Below are 13,772 nucleotides of genomic sequence, written 5' to 3' on the forward strand. Positions count from 1 at the left end.
GTTATCCCTTGGCCATGTGCTGTGAGCGCTGCCTGTCTTCTCACCTCATTTCATGTCGGCCGGTGCGGTTAGCGATGGCCATGAATCCCAGACCCGCAGTGTCTTTTCATAAAGTCACACTGCAGAGCTGGGATTCATGGCCTTGCGCAGTAAATATGTTTGCCGCTCACTCATGTCCTTACACCTGCTTCAGACTGGGCGGCCTCCGCTGATCCCTTATCGCATGCCGCGGCCATGAGGCCGCACAGTCTGAAGAAGGTGGAAGGAGATGAGTGAAGACAGGCGAACATATGCACTGCACATGCCCATCAATCACACCGTCGCAGTCAAAATATATCAGACAACGAGGGACGTTGTGTCGGGCAGGGCGGACGCACAGGCACAGCCAGCCAACCAATGATGTCAGAAGACGGGCAGCGCTACCAAGGGGGGTGCTGTGTGTCATTAAAAAGGAAAGTCACACCTCAGGGACAATGTAATGGTCTGTAATGAGACACATTTTGTAAGTGTTGCGTTCCACGTGGGCAAGGAGAAAAAGTTAGCCACCTTGTACAAATGCAGCATTACTGCTGTACAAGGTGGCTGATATACATAGAAACACCTGGGGGGGCAGGTTCCCTTTAATTTCAGTTCAGGTCCCTGCATGGCGTTTGCAGGACACGTTGCCGGCTACACAGCAGGGGAACAGCTGGCATTGCTGAACTCCACTGACACATTGGCGGGTGTTTTTCTCTGTGCAGCTAGCACTTCCGGGCAAAAACTGGTGGTGTTAGAGCCCAGGGTCAGCAGGAGGAGGAGAGGAGCAGAGTGTAGGCAGAAGCCTGCACTGGTGGCAGCTTTAGGTGTGTTGTGCCAGCGTGGCTTGTGCTGGACACATTGCCGACTACACAGCAGGGGAACAGCTGGCGTTGCGGAACCCCACTGACACATCAGCCAGTGTTTTTTCTGTGTAGACAACACTTCCAGGTGACAACTGACAGTGTTGAAACCCAGGGAATCAAAGAGGAGCAGAGTGTAGGCCGAAGCCTGCACTGGTGGCAGCTTTTGGTCTGTTGTGCCAGCGTGGACACGTTGCCGGCTACACAGCAGAGGAACAGCTGGCGTTGCTGAACCCCACTGACACATTGGCGGGTGTTTTTCTTTGTGCAGCTAGCACTTCCGGGCAACAACTGGCGGTGTTAGAGCCCAGGGTCTGCAGTAGGAGCAGAGTTTAAGCCGAAGCCTGCAGTGGAGCAAGTTGAAAGGGAACCTTTAACCCCCCCCCAGGCATTTGTTGCTGAAAGAGCCATCTTGTACAGCAGTAATACTGCACATGGAAAATGGTGGCTCTTTAAATTATGCTCCTTGCAAACGCTGAAGTACACACTCATATAATATGTCCCCTCACACCGTTAAACCGTCCCGGAGATGGGACTTTCCTTTGTAATGTGACACAGCACAGCCGTCATTCCAACCCCCTTGGTGCCGTGTGCCACCTCCTCAACGTTGTTTGATTCTGTCACGGAGCCCGCGCTGTAATGTTATCCCTTGGCCATGCACACTTAGCGGTGCTCGTTTTCTGACATCATTTAGGTGTCAGGCTGGCAGTCAAAAAAAGAAAAACGGCTAACAAAAGCCGCAGCCAGCTCACCAACCAGACCATCAGATGTGGAGCACGAAAGTAAGTCCTGACCCGGGACTCCAAGCAGCAGCAGATCCAACCATGTATATACTCCAGCTCCAGATAAATGGTAAAAAACTTTTTCTTTATTGATCCAACGTAATAAAAACAGGATAATCCTTACAGATGGCAGACAGAATAAGTGATTGCGCAGAGAACGGCTACGCGTTTCGACCACAACGGGTCTTACTCATGCCATGCCATGCCATGCCATGAGTAAGACCCGTTGTGGTCGAAACGCGTACCCGTTCTCTGCGCAATCACTTATTCTGTCTGCCATCTGTAAGGATTATCCTGTTTTTATTACGTTGGATCAATAAAGAAAAAGTTTTTTACCATTTATCTGGAGCTGGAGTATATACATGGTTGGATCTGCTGTCAGGCTGGCAGTGCCTGTGCGTCCAAGCTGCCCGAGATCCAACCTCGCAGTGTCATCTAATGTAATCCCACTGCGGGCCTGGGATCCATGGGCATGCGCAGTGCATATCATCGCCTCTCACTCCCCTCCTTCCTGCTTCTTCAGACTGTGCGGCGTCACGGCCGTGGCATGCTATTAGGGATCAGCTGACGCCGCCTAGTCTGAAGAAGCGTGAAGAAGGGGAGTGAGAGGCTAGTATATGCACTGCGCATGGCCATGGATACCAGGCCCACTGTGGGATCACATTAGACGACACTGCGAGGTGGGATTTCGGGCAGCGTGGACGCACAGGCGCAGCCAGGACGACAACAAATGATGTCAGAGGACGGGCAGCGCAAACTGTGCATGGCCAAGGGATAACATAACAGCGCAGGGTCCGTGACAGAATCAAACAATGCTAAGGAGGCAGCACACGGAGCCAAGGGGGTAGGAATGATGGCTGTGCTGTGTCACATTACAAAGGAAAGTCCCACCTCCGGGACGGTTTGACGGTGTGAGGGGACACATTACATGAGTGTGTAGTTCAGCGTTTCCAAGGAGCATAATTTAAAGAGCGACCTTTTCCTTATGCAGTATTAGTGCTGCACAAGGTGGCTCTTTCAGTAACAAACGCCTAGGTGGGGGGGGGGACAGGTTCCCTTTTTCATTTTAGTTGTGCCAGCGTGGCGGTCGCATGACACGTTGCCGGATACACAGCTGGGGATCAGCTGACATTACTGAACCCCAATAACAGAGGAGCGACTGTTGACTGTGCAAACAGCACTTCCAGGCACCAGCTGGCAGTGTTAGAGTCCAGGGACAGCAGGAGGAGCAGATTGGAGGTATTGCCGCACACACAGCTGGGGATCAGCTGACATTACTGAACCCCAATAACAGAGGAGCGACTGTTGACTGTGCAGACAGCACTTCCAGGCACAAACTGGCGGTGTTAGAGCCCAGGGACAGCAGGAGGAGCAGATTGGAGGTATTGCCGCACACACAGCTGGGGATCAGCTGACGTTACTAAACCCCAATAACAGAGGAGCGACTGTTGACTGTGCAGACAGCACTTTCAGGCAACAACTGGCGGTGTTAGAGCCCAGGGACAGCAGGAGGAGCAGATTGGAGGTATTGACGCACACACAGCTGGGGATCAGCTGACGTTACTGAACCCCAATAACAGAGGAGTGACTGTTGACTGTGCAGACAGCACTTCCAGGCACCAACTGGCGGTGTTAGAGCCCAGGGACAGCAGGAGGAGTAGATTGGAGGTATTGCCGCACACACAGCTGGGGATCAGCTGACGTTACTGAACCCCAATAACAGAGGAGCGACTGTTGACTGTGCGGACAGCACTTCCAGGCACCAACTGGCGGTGTTACAGCCCTGGGACAGCACGAGTAGCAGAGGAACAGAGTGTAGGCCGAAGCCTGAGTGGAGCAAGTTGAAAGAGGACCTTTAACCCCACTGTTATGATAAGGTAATTCAGTACCACAATGGACATAGAAGTCAGAGCACATACAGTGACCTGACAATAACCCAAAAACATAGAACGAGCTCTGAGACGTGGGAACTCTGCTGACCGCAATCCCTAATCCTCTCCAACCACACTAGAGGCAGCCGTGGATTGCGCCTAACGCTCCCTATGCAACTCGGCACAGCCTGAGAAACTAGCTAGCCTGAAGATAGAAAATAAGCCTACCTTGCCTCAGAGAAATACCCAAAAGGAAAAGGCAGCCCCCACATATAATGACTGTGAGTTAGGCTGAAAAGACAAATGTAGAGATGAAATAGATTTAGCAAAGTGAGGCCCGACTTTCTGAACAGAGCGAGGATAGGAAAGGTAACTTTGCGGTCAACACAAAACCCTACAAAAAACCACGCAAAGGGGGCAAAAAGACCCTCCGTACCGAACTAACGGCACGGAGGTACACCCTCTGCGTCCCAGAGCTTCCAGCAAGCAAGAAAAAACAAATAAGCAAGCTGGACAGAAAAAACAGCAAACAAAATAGCAAAAGCGGAACTAGCTATGCAGAGCAGCAGGCCACAGGAACGATCCAGGAGGAAACAGGTCCAATACTAGAACATTGACTGGAGGCCAGGATCAAAGCACTAGGTGGAGTTAAATAGAGCAGCACCTAACGACTTCACCACATCACCTGAGGAAGGAAACTCAGAAGCCGCAGTACCACTCTCCTCCACCAACGGAAGCTCACAGAGAGAATCAGCCGAAGTACCACTTGTGACCACAGGAGGGAGCTCTGCCACAGAATTCACAACAGTACCCCCCCCTTGAGGAGGGGTCACTGAACCCTCACTAGAGCCCCCAGGACGACCAGGATGAGCCATATGAAAGGCACGAACAAGATCGGGAGCATGGACATCAGAGGCAAAGACCCAGGAATTATCTTCCTGAGCATAACCCTTCCACTTAACCAGATACTGGAGTTTCCGTCTTGAAACACGAGAATCCAAAATCTTTTCCACAATATACTCCAACTTCCCCTCCACCAAAACGGGGCAGGAGGATCAACAGATGGAACCATAGGTGCCACGTATCTCCGCAACAATGACCTATGGAATACGTTATGTATGGAAAAAGAATCTGGAAGGGTCAGACGAAAAGACACAGGATTAAGAACCTCAGAAATCCTATACGGACCAATGAAACGAGGTTTAAACTTAGGAGAGGAAACCTTCATAGGAATAAGACGAGAAGATAACCAAACCAAATCCCCAACACGAAGTCGGGGACCCACACAGCGTCTGCGATTAGCGAAACGTTGAGCCTTCTCCTGGGACAAGGTCAACTTGTCCACTACATGAGTCCAAATCTGCTGCAACCTGTCCACCACAGTATCCACACCAGGACAGTCCGAAGACTCAACCTGCCCTGAAGAGAAACGAGGATGGAACCCAGAGTTGCAGAAAAACGGCGAAACCAAGGTAGCCGAGCTGGCCCGATTATTAAGGGCGAACTCAGCCAAAGGCAAAAAGGACACCCAGTCATCCTGATCAGCAGAAACAAAGCATCTCAGATATGTTTCCAAGGTCTGATTGGTTCGTTCGGTCTGGCCATTAGTCTGAGGATGGAAAGCCGAGGAAAAAGACAAGTCAATGCCCATCCTAGCACAAAAGGCTCGCCAAAACCTCGAAACAAACTGGGAACCTCTGTCAGAAACAATATTCTCTGGAATGCCATGTAAACGAACCACATGCTGGAAGAACAATGGCACCAAATCAGAGGAGGAAGGTAATTTAGACAAGGGTACCAAATGGACCATCTTACAGAAACGATCACAGACCACCCAAATGACTGACATCTTTTGAGAGACGGGAAGATCTGAAATAAAATCCATAGAGATATGTGTCCAAGGCCTCTTCGGGACCGGCAAGGGCAAAAGCAACCCACTGGCACGAGAACAGCAGGGCTTAGCCTGCCGCCGCAAATCAGGGGAGATGGCAGACACAATTACTCCCTCTTTGGGAATACCCGCCGGCTCAGATAAACCCGGAGAGTCGGGCACAAAACTCCTAGACAGAGCATCCGCCTTCACATTTTTAGAGCCCGGAAGGTACGAAATCACAAAGTCAAAACGGGCAAAAAACAGCGACCAACGAGCCTGTCTAGGATTCAACCGCTTGGCAGACTCGAGATAAGTCAAGTTCTTATGATCAGTCAAGACCACCACGTGATGCTTAGCTCCTTCAAGCCAATGACGCCACTCCTCGAATGCCCACTTCATGGCCAGCAACTCTCGATTGCCAACATCATAATTTCGCTCAGCAGGCGAAAACTTCCTGGAAAAGAAGGCGCATGGTTTCATCACCGAGCAATCAGAACTTCTCTGCTACAAAACAGCCCCTGCTCCAATCTCAGAAGCATCAACCTCGACCTGGAATGGAAGCGAAACATCTGGTTGACACAACACAGGGGCAGAAGAAAAACGACGCTTCAACTCTTGAAAAGCTTCCACAGCAGCAGAAGACCAATTGACCACATCAGCACCCTTCTTGGTCAAATCGGTCAATGGTTTAGCAATACTAGAAAAATTGCAGATGAAGCGACGATAAAAATTAGCAAAGCCCAGGAACTTTTGCAGACTTTTCAGAGATGTCGGCTGAGTCCAATCATGGATGGCTTGGACCTTAACAGGGTCCATCTCAATAGTAGAAGGGGAAAAGATGAACCCCAAAAATGAAACCTTCTGAACACCAAAGAGACACTTTGATCCCTTCACAAACAAAGAATTAGCACGCAGGACCTGAAACACCGTTCTGACCTGCTTCACATGAGAGTCCCAATCATCCGAGAAGATCAAAATGTCATCTAAGTACACAATCAGGAATTTATCCAGGTACTCTCGGAAGATGTCATGCATAAAGGACTGAAACACTGATGGAGCATTGGCAAGTCCGAATGGCATTACTAGATACTCAAAATGGCCCTCGGGCGTATTAAATGCAGTTTTCCATTCATCGCCTCGCTTAATACGCACAAGATTATACGCACCACGAAGATCTATCTTGGTGAACCAACTAGCCCCCTTAATCCGAGCAAACAAATCAGATAACAACGGCAAGGGGTACTGAAATTTAACCGTGATCTTATTTAGAAGGCGGTAATCTATACAAGGTCTCAGCGAACCATCCTTCTTGGCCACAAAAAAGAACCCAGCTCCTAATGGCGACGATGACGGGCGAATATGCCCCTTCTCCAAGGACTCCTTCACATAACTCCGCATAGCGGCGTGCTCAGGCACAGATAAATTAAACAGTCGACCTTTTGGGAATTTACTACCAGGAATCAAATCGATAGCACAATCACAATCCCTATGCGGAGGTAGGGTATCGGACTTGGGCTCATCAAATACATCCCGGTAATCAGACAAGAACTCTGGAACCTCAGAAGGGGTGGATGACGAAATAGACAGAAATGGGACATCACCATGTACCCCCTGGCAACCCCAGCTGGACACAGACATGGATTTTCAACCTAATACTGGATTATGGACTTGTAGCCATGGCAACCCCAACACGACCACATCATGCAGATTATGCAACACCAGAAAGCGAATAACCTCCTGATGTGCAGGAGTCATGCACATGGTCAGCTGGGTCCAGTACTGAGGCTTATTCTTGGCCAAAGGCGTAGCATCAATTCCTCTCAATGGAATAGGACACTGCAAGGGCGCCAAGAAAAACCCACAACGCCTAGCATACTCCAAGTCCATCAAATTCAGGGCAGCGCCTGAATCCACAAATGCCATGACAGAATAAGATGACAAAGAGCAGATCAAGGTAACGGACAAAAGAAATTTTGACTGTACCGTACCAATGGTGGCAGACCTAGCGAACCGCTTAGTGCGCTTAGGACAATCAGAGATAGCATGAGTGGAATCACCACAGTAGAAACACAGCCCATTCAGACGTCTGTGTTCTTGCCGTTCAACTCTGGTCAAAGTCCTATCGCACTGCATAGGCTCAGGTTTATGCTCAGATAATACCGCCAAATGGTGCACAGATTTACGCTCACGCAAGCGTCGACCGATCTGAATGGCCAAAGACATAGACTCATTCAGACCAGCAGGCATAGGAAATCCCACCATGACATCCTTAAGGGCTTCAGAGAGACCCTTTCTGAAAATAGCTGCAAGCGCATCTTCATTCCATTGAGTGAGTACGGACCACTTTCTAAATTTCTGACAATATACCTCTATCTCATCCTGACCCTGACACAGAGCCAGCAAATTTTTCTCTGCCTGATCCACTGAATTAGGTTCATCGTACAGCAATCCGAGCGCCAGGAAAAATGCATCGATATTACTTAATGCAGGATCTCCTGACGCAAGAGAAAATGCCCAGTCCTGAGGGTCGCCACGTAAAAAAGAAATAATGATCCTAACTTGTTGAACTGGGTCACCAGAGGAGCGAGGTTTCAAAGCCAGAAATAGTTTACAATTATTTTTGAAACTCAGAAATTTAGTTCTATCTCCAAAAAACAAATCAGGAATAGGAATTCTTGGTTCTAACATAGAATTCTGAACCACAAAGTCTTGAATATTTTGTACTCTTGCCGTGAGCTGATCCACACATGAAGACAGACCTTTAATGTCCATCTCTACACCTGTGTCCTGAACCACCCAAATGTCTAGGGGGAAAAAAAGGCAAAACACAATGCAGAGAAAAAAAAATGGTCTCAGAACTTCTTTTTTCCCTTTATTGAGAATCATAAGTACTTTGGGCCTCCAGTACTGTTATGATAAGGTAATTCAGTACCACAATGGACATAGAAGTCAGAGCACATACAGTGACCTGACAATAACCCAAAAACATAGAACGAGCTCTGAGACGTGGGAACTCTGCTGACCGCAATCCCTAATCCTCTCCAACCACAATAGAGGCAGCCGTGGATTGCGCCTAACGCTCCCTATGCAACTCGGCACAGCCTGAGAAACTAGCTAGCCTGAAGATAGAAAATAAGCCTACCTTGCCTCAGAGAAATACCCCAAAGGAAAAGGCAGCCCCCACTTATAATGACTGTGAGTTAAGATGAAAAGACAAACGTAGAGATGAAATAGATTTAGCAAAGTGAGGCCCGACTTTCTGAACAGAGCGAGGATAGGAAAGGTAACTTTGCGGTCAACACAAAACCCTACAAAAAACCACGCAAAGGGGGCAAAAAGACCCTCCGTACCAAACTAACGGCACGGAGGTACACCCTATGCGTCCCAGAGCTTCCAGCAAGCAAGAAAAAACAAATAAGCAAGCTGGACAGAAAAAACAGCAAACAAAATAGCAAAAGCGGAACTAGCTATGCAGAGCATCAGGCCACAGGAATGATCCAGGAGGAAACAGGTCCAATACTAGAACATTGACTGGAGGCCAGGATCAAAGCACTAGGTGGAGTTAAATAGAGCAGCACCTAACGACTTCACCACATCACCTGAGGAAGGAAACTCAGAAGCCGCAGTACCACTCTCCTCCACCAACGGAAGCTCACAGAGAGAATCAGCCGAAGTACCACTTGTGACCACAGGAGGGAGCTCTGCCACAGAATTCACAACACCCCCCCCCCCCTCAAGACGTTTGTAGCTGAATGAGCCATCTTGTGCAGCACTAAGGATTCAAAAGGAAAAGGTTGCTCTTTTAATTATGCTCCTTGCAAACACAGAAGTAAACACTTAAAATGTGGCCCCCGATACCGTAAAACCGTCCCGGAGGTGGGAATTTCCTTCGTAATTGGACGCAGCACAGCTGTCATTCCTATCCCCATGGTGCCGTGCGCTGCCTCATCAGCGTTGTTTTAAGCTGCCACGGAGCCTGCGCTGTTATGTTATCCCTTGGCCATGCACACTTAGCGGTGCCCGTCTTCTGACATCATTTAGGTGTCAGGCTGTCAGTGCCTGTGCGTCCACGCTGCCCGAGGTCCCACCTCGCAGTGTCGTCTAATGTAATCCCACTGCGGGCCTTGGATCCATGGGCATGCACAGTGCATATCTTCGACTCTCACTCCCCTCCTTCCCTCTTCTTCAGACTGTGCGGCGTCACGGCCGTGGCATGCTATTAGGGATCAGCTGACGGCGCACAGTCTGAAGAAGGCGGAGGGAGATGAGCGAGAGCCTGAGGGGAAGATATGCACTGCGCATGCCCATGGATCCCAGGCCCGCAGTGTGATTCAATCAGAAGACACTGCGAGGCGGGATCTCGGCCAGCGCGGCCGCACAGGCGCAGCCAGCCTGACACCAAATTATGTCAGAAGATAGGCAGCGCAAATTGGGCATGGCCAAGGGATAACAGAACAGCGCAGGCTCCGTGACAGCTTAAAACAACGCTGAGGAGGCAGCGCACGGCACCAAGGGGGTAGGAATGACGGCTGTGCTGCGTCACATTACGAAGGAAAGTCCCAGCTCCAGGACGGTATAACGCTATCAGTGAACACATTTTATAAGTGTTAAGTTCTGCGTGTGCAAGGAGCTAAACTAAAAGAGCTACCTTTTCCTTGTGCAGCATTACTGCTGCACAAGGTGGCTCGTTCAGTAACAAACGCCGGGGGGGACAGGTTCCCTTACATTTAGGTTGTTGTGCCAGCGTGGCGGTCGCGGGACACATTGCCGGCTACACAGCTGGGGATCAGCTGACGTTACTGAAACCCAATAACACTGGGTCGTATGTTTTGACTGTGCAGCCTGCACTTCTTAGCCGCAACTGGCGGTGTTGGAGCCCAGGAATAGCAGTTCAGGTGGTAGAAAGATGAACACATCAGGAGACCTGGATGACACCCAATTACTTAATCAGGCAGAGGAGTGGCAAATTCCTGCGAGATCCAGGCCTGGTTCATTTTCAGAAAAGTAAGCCGGTCAACATTATCGGAGGATAGTCGCATGCGACGGTCTGTTAGTACACCACCTGCGGCACTAAAGACACGTTCCGATAAGACACTAGCCGCAGGGCAAGCCAGCACCTCCAATGCATACTGGCTTAGCTCTGGCCATGTATCCAGCTTAGAGACCCAAAACTTGAAAGGGGAAGAGCTGTCTGGGAGTACAGTAAGATTGCAAGACATGTAGTCTGTCACCATCTGACGGAACCGTTGCCTCCTGCTGATGGGAGCCGCCGGTGATGGTGTAGACATTTGGGGCGGGCACACAAAAGTTTGCCACAGTTGTGCCATACTGGTCTTGCCTTGGGCAGAGGCACTGCTTCTGCTCAATCTTTGTGCAGAGCCTCCTCCACTGCCTCGACGCACTGAGCTGCTTTGTAAAGCACTAGCAGCACTCCTCTCAGTTGGACTGGAGAAGATGATGGAACTCACCAGTGTGTCGTGGTACTCCCGCATTTTACGCTCCCGGGTCAACGCTGGGATGAGGTTTTGGACGTTGTCCCGGTAGCGAGGATCGAGGAGGGTGAACACCCAATAATCAGGCATGTTGAGAATGTGGTCGATGCGGCAGTCGTTTCTCAGGCACTGCAGCATGAAATCAACCACGTGCTGCAGACTGCCAAGTGGCCCAGAAACGCTGTCCCCTGCTTGAGACATGATCTCTGCCCGCTCGTCATCACCCCAACCTCGCTGTACACACTGACCACTGGACAATTGTGTAGCTCCCTCCTCTGGATGGAGCTCTTCCTCCTCCATTGACTCCTTCTTATCCTCCTCACAAAGTGAGGAACCACGTGGCGCTGACTCTCCAGAAGCTGATGGAAAAGGTGATTCCTAATCCTCCACCTCTTCCACAACATCATCCCTTAACGCTTGCAGTGTTTGTTGAAGCAGGCAGATAAGGGGGACAGTCATGCTGACTAGTGCATCATCTGCACTTGCCATCCGCGTGGAATAATCGAAAGGACGCAAAATCTGGCAGACGTCCTTCATAGTGGCCCACTCTGTGGTTGTGAAATCTGATCGGCGCTGACTGGGACTTGCGCCTGATGCAGACTCTAGGCGGACCTTGTGCAGCAGTGCATCAAGATCCGGATAGTCCCTCAGAAAACTCTGCACAACCAAATTGAGCACATGTGCCAGACATGGGATGTGAGTGAGGTTGCCAATGGCCAAAGCTGCCACCAGATTTCGGCCATTGTCACACACTACCATGCCTGGCTGGAGATTCGCTGGCACAAACCACACATCGCTCTCCTGCTTGATGGTATTCCAGAGCTCCTGCGCTGTGTGGCTTCGATTCCCCAAAGAAACTAGTTTCAAGACGGCCTGTTGACGTTTGGCCACGGCTGTGCTCATGTCGGTCGTAACAGGTAAACGTTCACGGGTCCATGTGGAGGTGGACTGTGACGGTTCCTGCAGCGATGATTCTGAGGAACTTGTGTATGAGGAGGAGTCAATGCGTACAGACTGGATTCCTGCAATCCTTGGAGTGGGCAGGACACGTCCTGCGCCACTCGCACGATCTGTACCTTGCTCAACAACATTAACCCAATGGGCAGTGAGGGAAAGGTATGGCCCCTGTCCATGTTGACTGGTCCACGCATCGGTGGTGAGGTGGACCTTGCTACTGACGGCGTTCAGTAGCGCGTATTTTATGTGTCCCTCCACATGCTTGTGCAGGGCAGGGACAGCTTGCCTGCTGAAGTAAAAGCGGCTGGGCAACTTGTACTGTGGGACTGCCATGGCCATCAAGTCACGGAAGCTGTCAGTCTCCACCAGCCTGAATGAGAGCATTTCCAGTGACAGAAGTTTGGCAATGCCTGCATTCAGAGCCTGTGCTCGGGGGTGGTTGGCCGAGAATGCCCGCCTTTTCTCCCATGCCTGTACTACTGATGGCTGTAGACTAGGCTGGGAGTGTGAGGATGACTGGGAACGTGGTGCTGTGGGTGGAATTACACTAGGTCTCTGGACAACAGTGCCAGAGGTTCTTCCCTGGCGATCCTGGGAGGAAGCCGAACCAGCTGTGTGAGAGCTGGAGGAAGAGGCAACACGAGCTGAAGAGGTGGTAGCTGCCGCTGTTGGTTGGCCTAGGTCTTCAGTGTGTTTTTGTAACTCCACCGCGTGCCTGGTCCGCACATGTTTCCAAATATTTGTGGTATTGAGGTTACTGACACTTTTACCTCTTTTGACTTTCTGATGACACAGCTTGCATTTGACAAAACAAATGTCATCTGCAACTGTGTCAAAAAAGGACCAGGCACTGCAAGTCTTGGGAGCGCCCTTTTTGGCTTTTGGAAGAGACAGGCTCCTAACGGGTGCCAAAGTGGAGGCTACAGGCTCCGCAGTCTTCCCTCTCCTTCTCACTCTTTGGCCCGTTAGGGGAATCTCTTCCTCTGAGCTGCTCCCACCACCTTCCTGTTCCTCACGCCTCGATGGTTCAAGGACCTCATCATCTTCACTACCCTCGGCCACCAACTGCTCTTCCTGGGTAGTCTCGGCAGCACAGTACGCACCAGAAAGCGGCACCTGAGTTTCATCATCAGATGCGTACTGTGCTGTGGTCACCGGAGGCACTGGCCCACCCGCCTCTTCAGAGTCAGAGAGACAAAGCTGTTGGGCATCACTGCACACTGCATCTTCTTCCATTTCTCCAATGCTGCTTGGCTGGCCCCCTGTTTCCAAGCCAAGAGATTCAGAGAACAGAAGTAGAGACGGCTCCTGTCCTGGGCTCTCTGACTGCCTGGCCAATTTGGCAGGTGGTGAAGAGACAGATGGCTGCTCTCCAGTGGTCTGTGCCTGAGAGGATGTGGCACTAATTGAAGTCGATGCCGATGCGTTAGCTGCCATCCATCTGACAATGGCTTCAATTTGATCTTCACGCAGCAGCGGTGCACGGCGCTCTCCGACAAAGCTGCGCATGAAGGACTGTTCCCTGCTGAAACTGAGTGATGATGAGTCACCGATGCCCGCAGCAGGCACAGAATCACCATGTCCTCTCCCTGCTCCTCTCCCTGTTCCGCGCCCACGCCCACGTGCCTTACTCCCTGCCCTCTTCATCTTGGTTGACAGATAAAGATAAGCAGAAAATTACTAAGGCCTTAGTGTGCTTATTCCTGAAATGCTCCTCCTAACAGGTGTAAGAAACACTAATTTTGTAAAGTGTGGACTAGACTTTATTATTGATAAAATGTGGCCTACACAAGTGTTAAGTGGTGATTGGTGAACTTTACTTTTTTTTCTGCAGATCGGGCTACAGAGAGAGTTTAACTCACACGGGGACCGTGCAGACAGCCGTAAATGGAGCTGCAAGGCCCAAAAACCCTCCTCTA

Source organism: Ranitomeya imitator, chromosome 1 (assembly GCF_032444005.1).
Source record: "Ranitomeya imitator isolate aRanImi1 chromosome 1, aRanImi1.pri, whole genome shotgun sequence".
Classification (NCBI taxonomy): Eukaryota; Metazoa; Chordata; class Amphibia; order Anura; family Dendrobatidae; genus Ranitomeya; species Ranitomeya imitator.